The 16493-nt window shown below is 49.0% G+C and overlaps 1 long non-coding RNA gene across 2 annotated transcripts; it reads right to left on the bottom strand.

Moving 5' to 3' along the window:
• Nucleotides 1-1860: 1860 nt before the first annotated feature.
• LOC134170317 (uncharacterized) lies at nt 1861-16257 on the bottom strand. 2 transcript variants are annotated; one of them, XR_009967230.1, is made up of 3 exons: nt 16218-16257; nt 6372-6518; nt 1861-1944 (listed from the first exon to the last, which is right to left on the bottom strand). It is a non-coding gene; the product is annotated as an uncharacterized LOC134170317 (long non-coding RNA). The 2 variants fall into 2 exon arrangements; XR_009967229.1 differs by lacking the exon at nt 16218-16257 and adding an exon at nt 7022-7104.
• Nucleotides 16258-16493: the final 236 nt, after the last annotated feature.

The raw sequence follows: 16493 nt of genomic DNA, 5'->3' as shown, positions 1-16493 counted from the left end.
CCTCTTCCCAGCCAGGGCACAAGGCACCCAGTGACCAGAGCATGACCCACACCAGGTTCATTTGAGCCTCACCTCTCCTTATTTAACACCTCTCCAGCAGAGAAGGTGCCTCACCCCTCACTTCTACAGTAAGGCCACCTAAAAGCTGTCTATCCATCTCATTTTAGGAGAAAAACAAAATATGAAGAAAACAAATCCAGAACTCAACACAACCACCCAAGACCCAGGCTGGAGGCTCTTCATATTTATAGACATTATCCACCTGATTTACTCTGTTAGCTCCAACACTGCTCCAGCAGGTACTGGAGCTCTTCCCTTTGAAGACCATAGAAGAGATCCTCTCTGGTGAAGATACCCAATACAATCACCTCTAGAAGACAGGGAATGACTTAATCCTGTCCCTTGGTCACTGAGGGCTTCCCACCAGACCATTCACCTGCAGCCATTGCATCTTCACAGCAGGACATCCCCTCCAAACACTGCTCCATGAACCCCAGCAGCACCCAGGACAGAACATATCTAATCCTATAATAACACAAACAGGCAAGAAAACATCATCCCACTGTACATCCCCTTCTCCCCAGCTCAGAAACCCCACATACCTTGCTGAAAACACACCTTGCTGCTACCCAAACACCACCAGCATCACAGCAGCTACTCCGATACTAGGGCTTCTATAGGATTTACCACCCCAAGGAGGGGAAGTCCTGCCCTTCCTGTAACTAGCAGCAGCTTGTTCAGCTGATTAACCTGATTTCCTTCACTCCTTTACCAGCTGTGCTGGCCAGAGCTCATCCCATTCTCTGTTCAAATCAGAGCAGAGGTCGTCTTAGTTGTGGCTTTGCTGTGTGGAGCCACTGATCTGCAGTGCAGGGCTGGAAACAAAATGAGACTTATAATGTATTTTCTTATATGATATCATTTTTATATATATATTTATATGTATTTTAGTATTTAGCATCCATAGGATGGCATTTTATACTTAAATAGTATATCACATTTAAATAGCATAAGCGAATGAAATACAAAGAACCAAAAAGATGCTGTAGGAACACGCAAGGCACCTTACTTATTGTACAGCCTTTTGACTGTTTTTCTTTCTGCAGGTGCTAATTTTAGGGAAATATAATGGAGGAAAAAAATCCATCTTCAGTCAGAATGCTGGTTTCTATGTAAAAAATTCTACCTGTGGATGAGGGTTTATTTATTTATAATGGAAAAAAAAAGTCATTTATTCCTTATTAATATAAAGAGATCATGATGGGAGGACAGAGCTCGGTATTGAGCTATAGAAATAAAGGGAATTAATGCAGCACCGCAGAGAAACTGAGTCCTTCACCAGGGTGCTGAGCCATGCGCTGGCCATGGAAGGCTCTGAGCCCCAGCAAGGCAAAGCAAAACCAGCTCAGAAGCTGAAGCCTTGCAAATTCCATCGGGAAGCGAGGCACGCATATTTAAGTGAGGGTGATTAACAGCTGGCACAGCCCACCATGGGAAGTGATGGATTCACCATCTCTGGATGTCTTCAAACAGCAGCTGGATGCTCCCCGGGAGCCCTGTCCTGAAACCCAGCCCAGGGGCTGGATGTGGTGCTCACTGCACTGGGATTGCTACCGTTCACCTTTCAACCCTCCCAAAAAAACCCCACTTCTTGCATGCGTATAAGCTGCTGATTGTCCAAGGTATAACTATCAGAGGCAGGTTTTCATCCTTCCTGTGTCTTCAGGGCAGGAATGCCTTCCATGAAGGGCTGTGTCATGCTCAGTGTGGTGGGTGAGTGTGATTTCAGGGCTTTAAGGCATCATTTGTATATGAATTTTCAAGGGTTACATACCTTTTGGTGAGGATGAGAGGTCTGGAGGTATTTGGTTGCCAACAGGCTCCATGAACGTATTGACCGTCCAAAACCTCTTCAAATTCTTCCATGCAAAAGCTTATTTTCATCTGGAATAAACATAGGAAATGACAATAGGAGACTTTGGAGAAGGAACTCAATCCATAAACAGCTATGGGAGAAACCAGATCTTTGTATCACTGTACAAACAGCTTCAAACACGTATCACCAAGGGCAGAGCATGAATTTTTAAGCTAACCTCTGGGAGAAGGATGAGTTCAGTCAGGGACAAGAAGCCCAAGGGCAAAAGTTGCCATTACTGAGGCATCTCCAGAAGATGGAAAATCAGGAATGCCCAACCAGAACAGGCACAATGAAACAGGGGGGGAAATAGCTGACCAAGGAGCTGAGTTGGATCTGTGGGCATGAATCCAACAGGAAAGCCACAAATTTCACAGTGATTTTTATGGAAATCATGAATATTAAACATCATAGAGAAGCAGGAATGGAGCAGTGGAGCTGGAAGGGATGTTTCTGGGAAGGGTGTTACACAGCATCTTGCTTGTGTCTTCTTCCAGCTTGAGCTACAACACTTTGTAGACTTCATAGTGGTCTACAAAAGGCCTGTGGTGTGGTTTGAATGGATTTTCACAGTGTTACTAAGCATGCAGAGGCGAAAAAGAAGAGGTTTTCTAAGGACATTATTCAGGCATTGAAACAGAAGTGCCCCAAAGGGCTGCCCTTTGCCATGACTTGCGGCCCTTTTTAGGACCCACGTTTCAGAGCTGACCTGAGCATAAGCTGCAGGGAAGAAACCTTTTGGTGTTCCTCCTCTCTCTTCTCCTTGCCAAGGGTCAGCCCAGTGGCTCTGCAAGCCCCAAAGAGGAGGAACCCCAGCACCTCCCATCACAGCATCCTATTCATCCCCCCCAGCAGGCTGATCCCTCGTCCCATCTCGGACCACTTCCACTCTGCTCTGCTCTCTTTCCAAACCCCCATCTTTTTCATGTTCTGATGGCAACGCTGCAGGGAAATATCAGAGGCACCCATGTGGCCTCCCCTGGCTCGGAAAGGAGGTACCGGCTGGGGAAGAAACACCCAATTATTTAGCAGCTGTCAAGGTTAAGCTAAATAACCCCGGGATGGGGAAGGTTGGGCTTTGTGTCTATGAGCAGGAGAGGCCAAAAAGCATCTTCCCTGAGGCAGCTGAGGAAAGCACAACCCGTGAAGCAGATCTATTGCACCAGGCTGCCCGGCGGGACGCCGGGTTTCCAGGAATGAAAAGAAGCTGGGGATGTCCTGGCAGACGCCGGGGCAGGGCTATGGGCAGACGAGCTCTGCCCATTCATCAGCACCCGTCAGGCTTCCCGAGCCGGCCGTGGGATAAATCAAACCGCAAGAGGGGAAGGGAGGCAAGGGGGGGGGGAAGAGAAGTGTCCGATGGGGATGGTTTGAGGGGGGAGCTGCGAGAGGGGGGAGAAGAGGGACCGAAAAGGCAGCGCGAGGGAGAGGAAAAACCAGATCAAAGGCAGAAATTCATCAGAGATAACGGAATTATTTATTTTTCCTGCTGCTAGCGGGGATTTTTTTTCTCTCCTTTCCCCCCTTTGAGGCCCCCCAGGCCTTCTGGGCTCCTACGTCTCCAGCCAGTCTGTTATTCTCAGGCGTCCCATCACCCCCACCGCAGCCACAAAGCAACATGCTCACTTCATCACGCGGCTCTGCTCTGCACAGCGAGACCTTTTGATCTCCGTCTCTCCAGTGTTTATATGTGACAGTGCAAGAAATGTATTTACAGTATACGGGGCTCTGTTAGACACTGCCTGCCTTCATTTGAACATTAATACTGGGAGCAGGGGAAGGGGGGAGCAGCTCTCCTTTAATTCACCCATCATTTATTAAAATGTTTATTTGGAAATCCGCAGGCCCATTTATCTGGTTATTACTCAGAGCAGGATCAAATAATAACTCAGGTTCTCTGTGTCACACAAGACAAACCAAATATACTCTGGATGAGGTCTTTCAATGGCCCGCATATCCATCCTCACGCCTGGCGCTTGGCCGGCTGTAGGGCCCTGGGTGGGCTCCCTGGACCTGTAATGCAGCTTTTCATCTCTCAGTTCACAGGCTCAGATCCAGCCTGAGCCTGTTGCTACCGCTGGTGGTGCCCCTCGAAAGCACCCCTGATAGCAGTGGGTGTCTGCGTGGTCAAGGGGGACCCGCTGGAGCTTATCCCCAGCTCTGTCTGCCTCATACTCTGCTTTTAAAGCTGTCTCCTTCCATCTCCATCACCTCTGGCAGCAGCAGATGGGTGTCCGCGGGAGGACCAAGCCATGGAGGACCACGTCAGCGCAGCCAGTTCGCTATCGCATGTCGGTAGCAGCTGGAGAGCTTGGAGTCACCACAGAGCTCCTGTTCTCAGACCCTCACACCATGGGAACAACCCTCAGTCTGGGGGCTCCTCGGATGAATCTTATCTTTCTGGAGATGAAGATGGTCCATGGCCACCCAGTGCCAGTGATCCCCTCCTTCCCCATCCACTCCACCATCTCCTTCCACCATTCACTTCCTTGCCTCATACTTTCTGCTTTGTTTTGGGTTGCCCAACACAACCACATGATGAAAGATGATGTTTTGAGACATGCTAATTTTAAGCTCTCAGCTGCTCTAAGCTCACCTGTAAGGCCTTGTCCAGATGGTGTAAGAGCCCCTGGCATGCTTTTCTTGGTCTTCAGAGGCTAAGAAAACACTGAAGCCACTTTTAAGTGGAATTTGGTGCTAAATAAGTTTTGACCAAACAGCCTTTGGCAATGAAACAGCAAAGGGAAGATGAATGTGGCCCATTTCACATGGTAATGGTGGGCTGCAGACCCAGCACAGCTGGGCAGGTAGCACTTCTTATAGAGGTTCGGAAGAGATGCTGGAAGTGCCAGTATGCAAAATGCTTTGGAGAAGATTAGTGTTTGAGGAAAGGAATGATCACACTGTCTGGTGCAAGGCAAAGTAAACTCAGTAGATGAGACTGGACACACATGGGCTCTGTGCTTCATTCACCTAACTCCATGCACTTCGCATCCCTCCTATGCTGCTGCGTTACTCTTGACTACAAAGGCTGAAACAACCATCAAATCCCAGTTTCCTCTTCAGGGCTTGACATGGTGATGTGCTTTCCATCAGCAGCTGCTTACAGATTTAGTTTGAAAACTGTGCTGTGCTCCAGAGGATGTAACAGGCATTATCCCAAACCCAGCTTCTTGGAATCGCCAAGTAAGTGCTGAGATTAGCACCCACCTTCCAACAACACAGCTCCAGCATGGCCCCGCTGCCACACACAGCATTTCTGGGGACCCCAGTGGTGTTCTACGATGGTATCTAACTACAAGATCACTCTGCCATGTGCTCCCAGCACTCGCCAATTCCAACAGGAGCCTCTGCACATACTGGGTGATCAGACACCCACGGGACACACAGCATGCACCAGGAACATCACCCCACCTCTAAAGCCAACAGGGCAAAGCCTGCAGAGAGTTGGGCTTGCCCCATGCTAGCGTGTGATGTGTTAAAATGAGTGAGGCTGGAAGCTGGCACCATCACATGCAGCATGGCAATGAGCTGGGACGACCCTTGGGGTCCACTGGTAGCATCCTGCAGCTGACCCAGAGAGCACCCAGCACCGGTGCTCATCAGCCGGTTACAAATGCTCATGTTTAATGCCTGCTTTCTTTACATGTGGATTTAAGATGCACACAATAAGGTGTCATAAAAATATCTGACAACAGAGGAAACACTGAGCTGCTGCATGCATATTCTTTTGACACTATTTGTAGAGTTGTCTTGATTAAAGCCTGGGGTTCTGTAACAGAAGCCACCAGCAGCAGGAACCCCATTACCCCCCAGGGGACATGGTGCTCCATAGCCCTGCTCCACCCTGACCTGGGGATACAGACTGGTTCCCACTTGGGTGGAATGTTGAGCTTCAATCACACTGATAAAAATAGCATTCGGGAGAAAAGAGCTTTTGGGTAAAATCATATAAATTGGGGGGAAATCTTGCTTAAAAGAAAAAGCATATTCACGTTTTCAGAGGAAAGGGAATTTCTGGTTTTCTGCTCAATAGATATTTTCTTTTGAAAATGGATTTGTTTTAGCTATTTATATGCACGTGCATGGAGAGGAAAAGCCATTTCGGGTTCAAGCATTTGCTGCATAATCATATATACATCACACGTAAGTGCAGTGTTTTGACTAGATAGAAAACGATTCCAGCGCCTTCCCCCTTTCCTGCCTTATGCTTTATATACAAAAAGTTTGCATTTTGGCTTCACAAGTTCATTTACAATCCCTTTATTCCTCCCAACCAAGGAGCAACCATTCATTTTGTACTCCTTACTACTGAAAGCCTGGAGCACTTTGACTCCTTCCTGTGCACACAGATGTAAAACTCCCCGATAGAGAGACCTCACAAAACACAAACTTCGTAATTAAGTGCTTGGAAAAGGCTCGGTTTATTTTCAATATATTTTAATTATTATTTTACCTTCCCTTTTAGTCCCAACTCTGCAGGAACGGGTGAGTCACAGCTTTGAAATCTGCACTGGATGCCAGCTGAAAACAGAGGCTTTACACGATCAAATTGACAGATGAGTCAAAGGCAGCCCTGCTACGCGCAGACCCATCCATATTCCTAGTTAAAAGAAATATTGCATTTTTAAGGGTAAAGAAACATATTTAAGAGATAAAGGAAAAGAAAAGTTTGCTGGTCATCAATTATCGTAATAAAGGGGGGGGGGGGGGGGGGAAATTCACTTTAAAGACATGTTAAAGCCCCCTAATCTTCAAAGAGATAAAGGAGAGCGGCTGCCCTTGAGTGAACCGTGTCGCCAGGAGGCAGCTGTGGTCCTGGCGCTCCAAAGGGGTTGGTCCAGCCACAAAATAAGCCCAGGATAAACTTGAACTGAGTGTGGTTGGGTGATAGGGAAGGAGGGAAAAGGGGATCCAGCGGTGGGTGATGGCTTGCAAGGCTGTTGGGAGAGCCCTGTACATGGGGTGGCACAAGGGACATGAAGGAAGCCCCGTTGTGTTCTTCTCTCCAAGCCCTTCTTCCCCTGCCAGGCAAGCGTGTGCAGCTTGAGCTCAAAACTGCTTAGAAGACAAAAAGTCATAAGTGCCAACTGGCTGTGGACCTACAGGAACAGACCTCATCCACAGCCTTCTGAAGTCAATGGTCTCCAGCTGAGTTCAGATTAAGCTCTTGTGGCATTTCCTTGTCTGCGAACAGCAAGGGATGGGTGAGAGGTGAACTGAGATGGTACATATCTTATGCTTCTGAGCCCAAAATGGGCATACAAAATCATTTTGGACAGGAGAGAACTACCACACCTTTAGATCTTGTGGTTGCCGCTGTGAAAGTCCAGGCCTGGACTCTTTGCACAGGGTTACTTATAGAAGATGCAGCACAATGGAAACCTGTACACAGATTTCCTCCCTTTACAAATTCCATAGCTTGAATTCACACAGGGGATTCTTCAGAATCCCTGCTCTAAGCAGCCCTCCACAAAGCTTTCAGCCTGCCTGTCCAAGCAACGTGGGTGCTCCATCTACAAACGTGATTCCATAGCCTGCCTTTTGTTCCACTCTAACTTCCCCATGACAAAACCACGCACTTTCTTTTCAACCCGAGACAACAAAGTTCAAAACTCCAGGCAAACCAACACAATGAATGGGGACAAGGCCAGGTGGGCTTCGTTCTTCTACTGGAAAGGTGATGCGCATCACAGCCCTTGGAAAGAAGTCCATCAACTGTTGAACCAAAAATGAGACCATGAGCACTGCCAAGTTTGGACTGCTGGTAAAACTGTGGAAGCAGAGAGATGTGAGTCTGTCTGCCTAGTGTTTGCTGGCTGGAGTAGAAGGATTGCAACAGAAGGGTCCTAAACCTTGGTGGAAGGAGTGTACCACTCAAAGCCAAGCAGCAAGAGTCACCAGAAGGAGGGACAAGGGACCACCAGGAGATGAAAACCTGGGTTCAGCAAAGGCAGGTGATGCCAGCTGTTTGGAGAGCCCTGCTGAGTGGTGGCATGGAAGGAACTCAGCACATCAAAGTGCTTGCTCCTCCTAGTATCCTCAAAGGGGCTGCCTGGACACAGTGCTCAAGAAAACGGGAATTTGCTGCAGCATGCCTGGATTATGGATAACGCACTGTAACTGCATTACTGGATTATTAACACTAACACAGATGTGCTCCCCACCCAGCCATCAAGCTGGACTGTGTCCACCTCATCAGGTTTTCCAGAGTATCTTCCCTCAGTCAGAGGAAAACTGGACCAACTCCACCACGAGCCATCCAGGTCCACATTAAGGCTTAGGGAAAACCACAAAGTTCACTCCAGTTTCTGCAGCTCTGGCAGATTCAGGGCATGCAGCCCATATTGTATAGATGAGCTCAACTAAGGATACTAGAGCAAAGCTGGAAAGAAACCTGCCAAGGACAGATGGTGGGCGACCCACCCCAAGGTGTGGAGGAATCCCAAAGCATCCAAAGGAGGTATAAGCAAGTTAGAGCATGGAAATAACTGGATACTTGCAGATTTGGCTGACTCACTTTGCTCCTTGAGTACACGATGTGGAGACCAACCCCAAGGAGCAGAAGAGTGCAGGTGTCCAAGCTTTGGAGAGCCATTCCAGCAACAAAGTCCTATCCTGTTTTGTACCAAAACATGCCTCTTATCTAAGCCTTAGTGTTCACTCAGCTTGTGATGTGCCAGTCTCTCACCCTCGTGGGCCCTCGAGGCTTTCCAAAGTTATTCCCAACCTCAGAGCCCACTGGTGGTGGGGAGAGTTTATCATGAAGTTCAACACCAGGATTTTTCTTCAGCTTGCAAGCCAAAACTAACATAAACAGCCGGCTCCTCATTCGTTATTCTAATTCCACCATAAACCATGCCAAAGCCAGTCCTGACTGAGGTTTGAGGTGATTTACTGCCTTTTCAACAGGCAGTGTCTAATGAATTGGGTAAGCTCACAGCTCAGATTTATGCTGGTGGAGCAGCTGGAAGGAGCTCACCATCAGCACAGCCACTGCCGGCTGGCGTCGCTGTGCCCAGAGCAGCAGAAGCACAGCCCTGCTGCCAAAAAGGGACGTGTCCAAGAATTCCCTGTTTCCCACCACAAGGAAGAGGCTGCCTCTAAAGTGTTTGTGTTAGCACTGGAAAGGGAAAGGGGAAGGGGAAGGACCGTGCCCTGGCTCGGGCTGAAGGGTTGGCTTCGAGGTGGGGATTGGGAAGAACATTGCCCACTGACAGCTCATCCAAGAGACGCAGGGCAAGAGGGTCTGGCATCACACTGCTAAGAACACACCATCAAGCAGTACATGGTGGGTCCCAGCACCACATCAGGGGTCTTGCAAGGGTGGATGGGCAAAGAGGTCCAACGCCCATGATGTCAATGGCATTCATGCCTTGCGCTTTGTCCCTGCCCATGGTAGAGGGGTTGGAACTGGATGATCTTAAGGTCCTTTCCAACCCAAACCATCTTGTGATTCTATGATTCCACTGCAGGGAGCTGAAGCCAACACTCAGCCTGGATGCACTTGCACAAAGCCAGTGCTTCTCCTGAATCCACTTTCCTTCTCTCCTATTGATGGATGAAACCATTCCCAGCTTCAGCTTTGGCAGGCACCACGTGTAGCTAATGAAAAGTTTCATCTTACCAAGAAACTCCAACACATGTTTTATCAAAACAATTCCCAGCCAGGTTTGCTTCCACTTGCTCCGAAATCCCTTCGCAAGACCTGGTTTGCCTCCAGCTCTCCCCACCAGAATCCCTCTGAGAAATGGTGTGGGCTTTGGATGCTCCCAGCTAATCCCACTCAATATAAAACGTGTGCCAATTTGAATGTTCCTAGATCAGGTTAGAAACCTGTTTCCCTGGGAGGCTGGTGCATGGAATGCTCAAACATTAACCCTTTGGCATCCCACCGCAGGTATTGTGGAGCTCCTCAAGGAATCCTGGTTTTACTTGAGACGTTTGTATTTTAACCACAGCCAAGGTCACATGTAAAGTCTCCAGAGCAGCATTTTCCAAGTAACATATCATCATTAACGAATCCAGCAGTTTTCCAAGGGTACCAAGCAGCTATTCCGCTTCCTAGGCCGCAAGAGGACAGGACGAAATAGCCAAAAAGCCCCAGTTCCAGTTACAAACATCATTTTCTCTCTAGACAGAGCAGAACAAATGAGAGCAGCCATTAATCTCAGCAGGGAGAGCTTCCAAGTTAGCAGCAGCATGCATTGTGCAGAGACACCCAAATGGCTCCAGGTGATGCGAGATCTTCCACTCAGGCTCTTGGTCATGCTCTCCTGTCTTCTCTAATGCCAGGAGTGAACACAGACATCCACCCAGTGTATCCGTTCTTTGGGAGCCCTGGGAGAGAGGGGAATGCTGCTCTTCACTGTTAGGCTGATGCACATTCCTGATCCTGTGTTGCAGGGAGGTCTTGGTCTGATGCCTCGCTCTGTAGCTCACTCCTGTCTCTGAAGGTGCCCAGCTGGGCGTCTTCAAACCCACCATGGGCAAGATGCAAAGGGGAAGGAGCCAGGCCAGGCCAGGGCGGTCCATGGCTTCTCATCACTCCCATCACCACATCCTGAAGGACTCCCTTTGATCCCCTTTCCTTGCCCAGCAGCAGTGGCTTGGGGGTTTCTTGGGAGCGCAGTCCGAGAGCAGACAGTCAGTGAATCCAAGTGGTACCAGATCCAGCAGAGCATGGTTCAAAGCACAGTACGGTGATTCCTTACTGCTCCATCAGCCCCTGACACTAGCCAGATGCTTTTCCTTCCTCAAGCTGAGTGATCCATGGCCTTGGGAAACTTGGGAATCTGATAAGTCCCTGTCCAAGCTGCCAAGCTATTCAAGCAGGACAAGGTGACTCTCATCCACAGCATCCCCCATAGACTTTCAAGCCGTGGTGTGCACCACATCCTGCCTTCCTCACCTGAGAAGCACTTGAAGCCTTTGCACTGTGCTGTGCTGGAAACCATCTGGTTTGTTCCTGCCTTGGTTTCTCCCGAAGGCACCAGAAGGAGCAGTGCTACAGATGCGTGCAAGGAAGCAACCTGGATTTCACATCAGGGTTGTGAGATGAGGGCTTTCGGTCCTTCAGCTTGCTTCGGCCCAAGTGAAAACACATTTTGCCTTGCTCCATGGGCTGGATGCTGTAACAGCACAGACACTGTCATGTTTCAGTTGGTTTTCTCTTATTCCTTCTGCCCAAAGGCTATGTAACATTAAGACCTGGAATTTGGGTCCTTTTCACCTCACCAGAAGGTGCTGCTGCCTCCAAAGGTCTCCAGGCTGTTTGGCAGGAGATGCAAAGAGAAGGAACACAGAGCCTTATCTAGATACCGGTGCTGTTCTGGCTTGGCTAAAATCAGATACAAACCAGTTCTAGGCTTGAAGAGAGGAGCTCCTGTGGATTTAGCTGTGTAAGTCAAAGAGGTGGCCACCCTCTGTCCCTTTCTTGCAGGGACTACATCTGCACGATGGCTCTCAGGGGCTCTCCAGCTGCCCTTCTGCACATCAGCCAACAGCAGGCATAAAGCCTGTGGATCCCTTTCCTTCACCCTTCAGTGCCAAGTATCACTGCATTCCTGTGATTCATCTGGTTGTTGCGCACCCCAAATCACACCCAGCTCTTCCCCTATCCTCAAACAGCTTTAGGGTTCCTTGCCTCGCTGATCTGCCCAGATAACCATCCTTTTCACCACTAAAGGTGTCAGGGGATGTCTGTAGCAGTAATGGTGCATGTGAAACCAGCATTTGCATTACTTACACTTAGGTAGGAGGTTACGTCTCTCTGCCAGGAGGGGACTGTTCTTCTGCATCACTTGCACCACACAAAGCCAGTCACTTGCCCTCAGCCCTTCCAGGTCAGGGATGCACCCTGGGTTTTCGCTGCCTTCTTCCTTATCTGAGATGAGAGTTGCCAGCAGCTCAGCACCGTGCTCCCCTAGGAGCTAGGGGAATGCTACAAGCCCTGTCTGCTAACCTCATCCCGGCACACCGGCTCTGCCTTATACCAACCACAGCAGCTTTGCCAGAGGAATCAGCTTCTTCAGCCAGCAGAGCTGATCAAAACCCTCTCCATCCCCTGCCTTGTGTTGCAGATAGAGGGGGGGAAAGGTATCACAGCACGTTCATTAACCAGGTGACATTCAAACCCAGCAACCTCCCCCACCTTCCTCTAGGCACAACCGCTGCGATTTCAATTACATGGAGGGGTAGGATTTAGTGGGCTGCTGGGAGTGGACTTGGCGCACAGATTCCCATATCTGGAAGAGGCCTGTCCTTTGTGTATTGTGTTATGAGACAAAAGCGGAAGAAAACACCTGGAACACTGAGGCCGGGGCGGGGGGAAGAGATGCTGCCACGGCTGCTTGCAGGATTTGGGCCAGATTTGTAAAGCTCCTCGGAGATCATCCACCTCTGCCAACGGGACCGTGTCGGGAAGCAGTAATGTGATGGCCACAGAGCTGGGTCAGGGCTTGCTCTGGACGCCCAGCAACGCTGGACCAACCTCCCCTGAACACATGCAGAGCAGCTCCGTGCTATGTTTGCCGTGGGGCTGCTGCATCCCGGAGGCACGGACCTGCTCCGTATGTCAAGCAGAGTCAATCTCTGCCTGGGATGTAGTGGATTTGCGGCATACACGCAGACAGGACCACCTCCTTTCCCATGTGTTGACAGGGCTGTACTCAAGCACCTGAAGATATATAAAAATGAGCCTGGTGGGATGGAGCGTGGGGCCGAGCTGCTGACTCCTACTGAACTCACAGGCTTGCACCTTGCAGACCTGCTTCCTCCACATCCCAGCCAGTATTTCATCCTCCCAAAACCATGGCACTCTGTTTGGCCAGGGCAGGAAACCCTATCAGTGATCTCTAACAAGCCTTCAGCTCTGCTCTACCCGTGGGACACCTTTTGCAGCCAAGAAGATGGATGTAACAGCCAAGGGAAGAGAGGAAACGCAGATAAACCCTATCCCCTAGCTCTTCATGAGAAATCCCCCATTGCAGGCAGGAAGAGAGGGGTGAGAGGTTTGTCAGACACCCATAATGATCTCCCCACCCTCCTGGGTGCTGCATTGCTAATGTGACAGCAGAAACTTGGAAAAGGGGTCGGAGTTACAATGCAAAGACACTGAGCATCAAGGGCAGGGTCCCTCCTAGTCCTTCCCGCAGCCATTGCCCACTTGCCCCATGCAGCATCACTGCTGGGTACCGTGGGGTTGACGGTGATTTGGGGGCTCCAAACAACAAGCTGCAGAGCACACGCTTCGCTGTGTGAGACGCAGCACCTCCCTTCCTACTGGGAGGAAGGGAAAGCCCCATAAATACATGGCAATAGGAAAGATATTACAGGTCCTCCCAGAAAGCGCTTGGAAGCCGTGTCGGAGGTGAGGCAGGGGGGAGGAAGGGAGGCTGACTGACAGCCTGATTTAAGACCTGCCTGAAAAGCAAACAAAAGCAATTGAAAACTGCATCATCTAGGAAAACTTAGTAGGTTGTATTTTCACAAGTGAGGACTGATGGTAAGACCAGCTTAATCCCCCAGTGGACTTTCCACACCTCCGCAGGCCGGCTGACGGGGCCAGCTGGTTTGTCTTGCAGCTGATTGCTGCAATAACATTGTCGGGCTGGCGCGATTGAAACAGGATGGGCTGGGAGGGAGCTTGGTTTCCAAGCCTCCCCCTGCTTCTCCAGCCAGCCCTTGGTTCCCTGCACCTCTTGGCCTTCGTAGTGATGCTCCAAGTGCTCAAGCCTGGGCAGAGTCTCTGCTCACAGGCAACTGGAGGAGAGTCATAGAAGTGTTTGGGTTGGAAGTGACCTTAAAGCTCATCCAGTTCCAAGCCCCTGCCACAGACAGGGACACCTTCCATTGGAGCAGGTTGCTCCAAGGCTCATCTCAGTCTTCCCCAGTGTTTTCAGCTAATTTGGGGTGAATGGGAAACGCAGCCAAGAGGTAGGAACATAACTCATGGCTTTATCTTTCCTACCTGGGGACTGACCTGGGAACCTGCCGAGCAGAACATGAGCTGCAACAGAGAGGGCTGCCCATACGGTGCTTTACACAAACAAGTTTTACAAGTTTACATCGTGTACATGCAGACAAAAAAAAAGGAGCTTTCTAATGGTAACAGTTCCGTTTGCTTTGGGATGGGATAAAACCACTGAGTTCCCTCCTGCTGACTACAGAATCCCAGCGAATTCCAGAAAAGGAGAGTGAAATATATCACCTTGCTTACACCAAGTGATGTTCATTGCCCCTGACTCCCTCTTATCCCCTTCCCAAAGCCTTCACTGAAATTAGGAACCAGAATGATGTTTGCTTTCCCAGCATCACACTTGTTAACAGAGGAAAAATAACCCTCACTTTTTAACCAGCTCCACGCATCTCCTGTACAGATCAGGCATGAACCCTTGGTACTGAACCCTAAAACTTTCTGTCTGCATGTGGTTTAAAATCTATGTCTGATGGTTGAAGGATGAAAGGCAAAGTAAACATGCTCTTACATCCATTCCTTTCAAAGCCATCTATTATAACCTACAAGCTGCAAGACCATATATATATATATATGTATGAGTACAGATATATAATTAAATGAGTATGGGAGGTGGTTCACCTGGGAGAGTTGAACATTAAGGGCTGACAGCCTAACAAGTTCCTGCAGGGGAATAAGCCTGAGTCTGGCATCTGGGAGCTCAGGGGATGTCCGCATGATTAAAAGCAGCTGAGGCATCTTTTGGGAGCTGAGCCTTAAGGACCAGACTGTGAAGTTCAAGTTAACTCCACCAGCCTAAGTCATTTGGTCAGAGAAAGCACTTTACGTTTGCAATACATAAGGAACACGTGTGCAGCCGGTGATGTCCGATAGTCCCAGGACTGATAGGATAAGATAGGACTGATCCCTTCCATGCTACATGATGCTCTAGAGTGAGCATACAGCTGCCTATGCACACCTATGTGCTGCTGCTGGCTCCTGCTAGCAGGAGCACCCAGCGCTCTCCAGATCCGAGGACTCTGATCAGACAGGACCATCCCTGCATCCCAGGTACGGCCACGACATCTGGAATCCAGACCAGACAGAGTCTGCTCCTTTCCTTCTCTGAGAGAGAAGATGAATGAACCTGCCTGGTCAACCCTGTTCAAAGGGACAGATTATATATATATAATAATTATATATATAAATCAAGGTCTCCCGCAGCATCAAGGTAGTGTATGGAGGACCTGGTCTCAAGGGAGCCTGTCCTCTGCTCAACCCCCAGCAAGCAGCCACACCGTCAGGAGAGCATCCTCTGCTTCTGCTCTCTATGAAAACCCCCTTTGCTTTCCACTGGGGCAGGAGGAGGCTGCTGCTCCCGTGGTGACACCAATGACCAGCAGGAAAAGCAGATTTGCACAATATTTTGCCCAAATGCAGTGAAATTTTCACCAGGAGAAATTTGCTCAGCAGCAAAATGCTTTGATTCCACAGACAAGTGCCCTTCTTCTTTGCCCCTGCTCTTTCTTTTCCCTTCATGATAACTTCTTAGGCTGAATTACTGCTTTTGCTGACAACTGGGTTAATAAAGTCACTATTTAGGAGCTAACATTTTGATTTAGGTGGTTTTTACTTCATGAAAACGTGACATTAAAGCCCAGACCGCCAAATATTCTGATGTTTTCAAAGCAGAAAGCTTTTGGAAATGCAATCCCATAGTGATGTTCGATCTCTTAAATTCATCTCAATTTTTCCATAGAACAAAGCAGTTTGGCCCTCCTTGACCAAGCCAATGCATTCTCTTCCTCATGTGCTCAGGTCTCTGTGCAACCAACAGGAGAAAGGGTTAAGCAGTTTTGAGCTCCTGGGGTTAAGTGAAGAGCAAGGCTCCTAAACCCATAAACCACCAAGGATGACAAGAGACAAAGAGGATGCTGCAACCACAACAATCAAAGGTTTGGTCTCAAAGCCAGCGCCTCAAAGTTGGGTCAACCTTCGTTAACCTGAACTTCTAGTTCCAAAAGCCAGGTCTACCCCCAAATACACGCAGCCCTACTAAATCCAACAAGCCTGGCCCATCAAACACCTTGGTTTTCCTATTCTAACACCTTGGTTTTCCTATTCTAACAAGGAAATAAACATTATATGGAAATATTTAATCCACATCCATGGACTGGGCTTTATTTCTATCATTGAAGGCCTCGCTCTGGAACTCCAACTCCTCCTTAAACCTGTTTAATAAATTAACCCATCACTATTGCAACAAGTTAGGATTCCTCACAACTTGTCAGGGAAGTATAAGGAACAGGTCAGGAAGCGTAAGGAGCAAAGCAGGACTTTAAATACCTGTTTCCCATCATTATGGATTGCTCCAGGACACAAGTGGGTGCTCTCCAGGGGTGATGAACTCAGGGTGTCTCTAACTGCCTGCAAAAGAAAGGTGAGTTATTTCAGACGCATCATGCCAACTGTAAAATCTCTATTCATATACTTATGAGCAAAATCCCATCGGAAATTTCAGGGATGAGGAAGAATCCCAGTTTCCCCCAGCCCACATCCCATGGGTTTGGGTGGCTCTCGCTGCACCAGACAGGGCACCACGAGTAGTTTGGGTGGATGCTG

The sequence above is a fragment of the Pezoporus occidentalis genome, unplaced genomic scaffold, assembly GCF_034315485.1.
Source record: "Pezoporus occidentalis ecotype Australia unplaced genomic scaffold, CSIRO_AGI_Poc_V1 ctg37, whole genome shotgun sequence".
NCBI lineage: Eukaryota > Metazoa > Chordata > Aves > Psittaciformes > Psittacidae > Pezoporus > Pezoporus occidentalis.
This window is presented reverse-complemented; position numbering and strand designations above follow the sequence as displayed.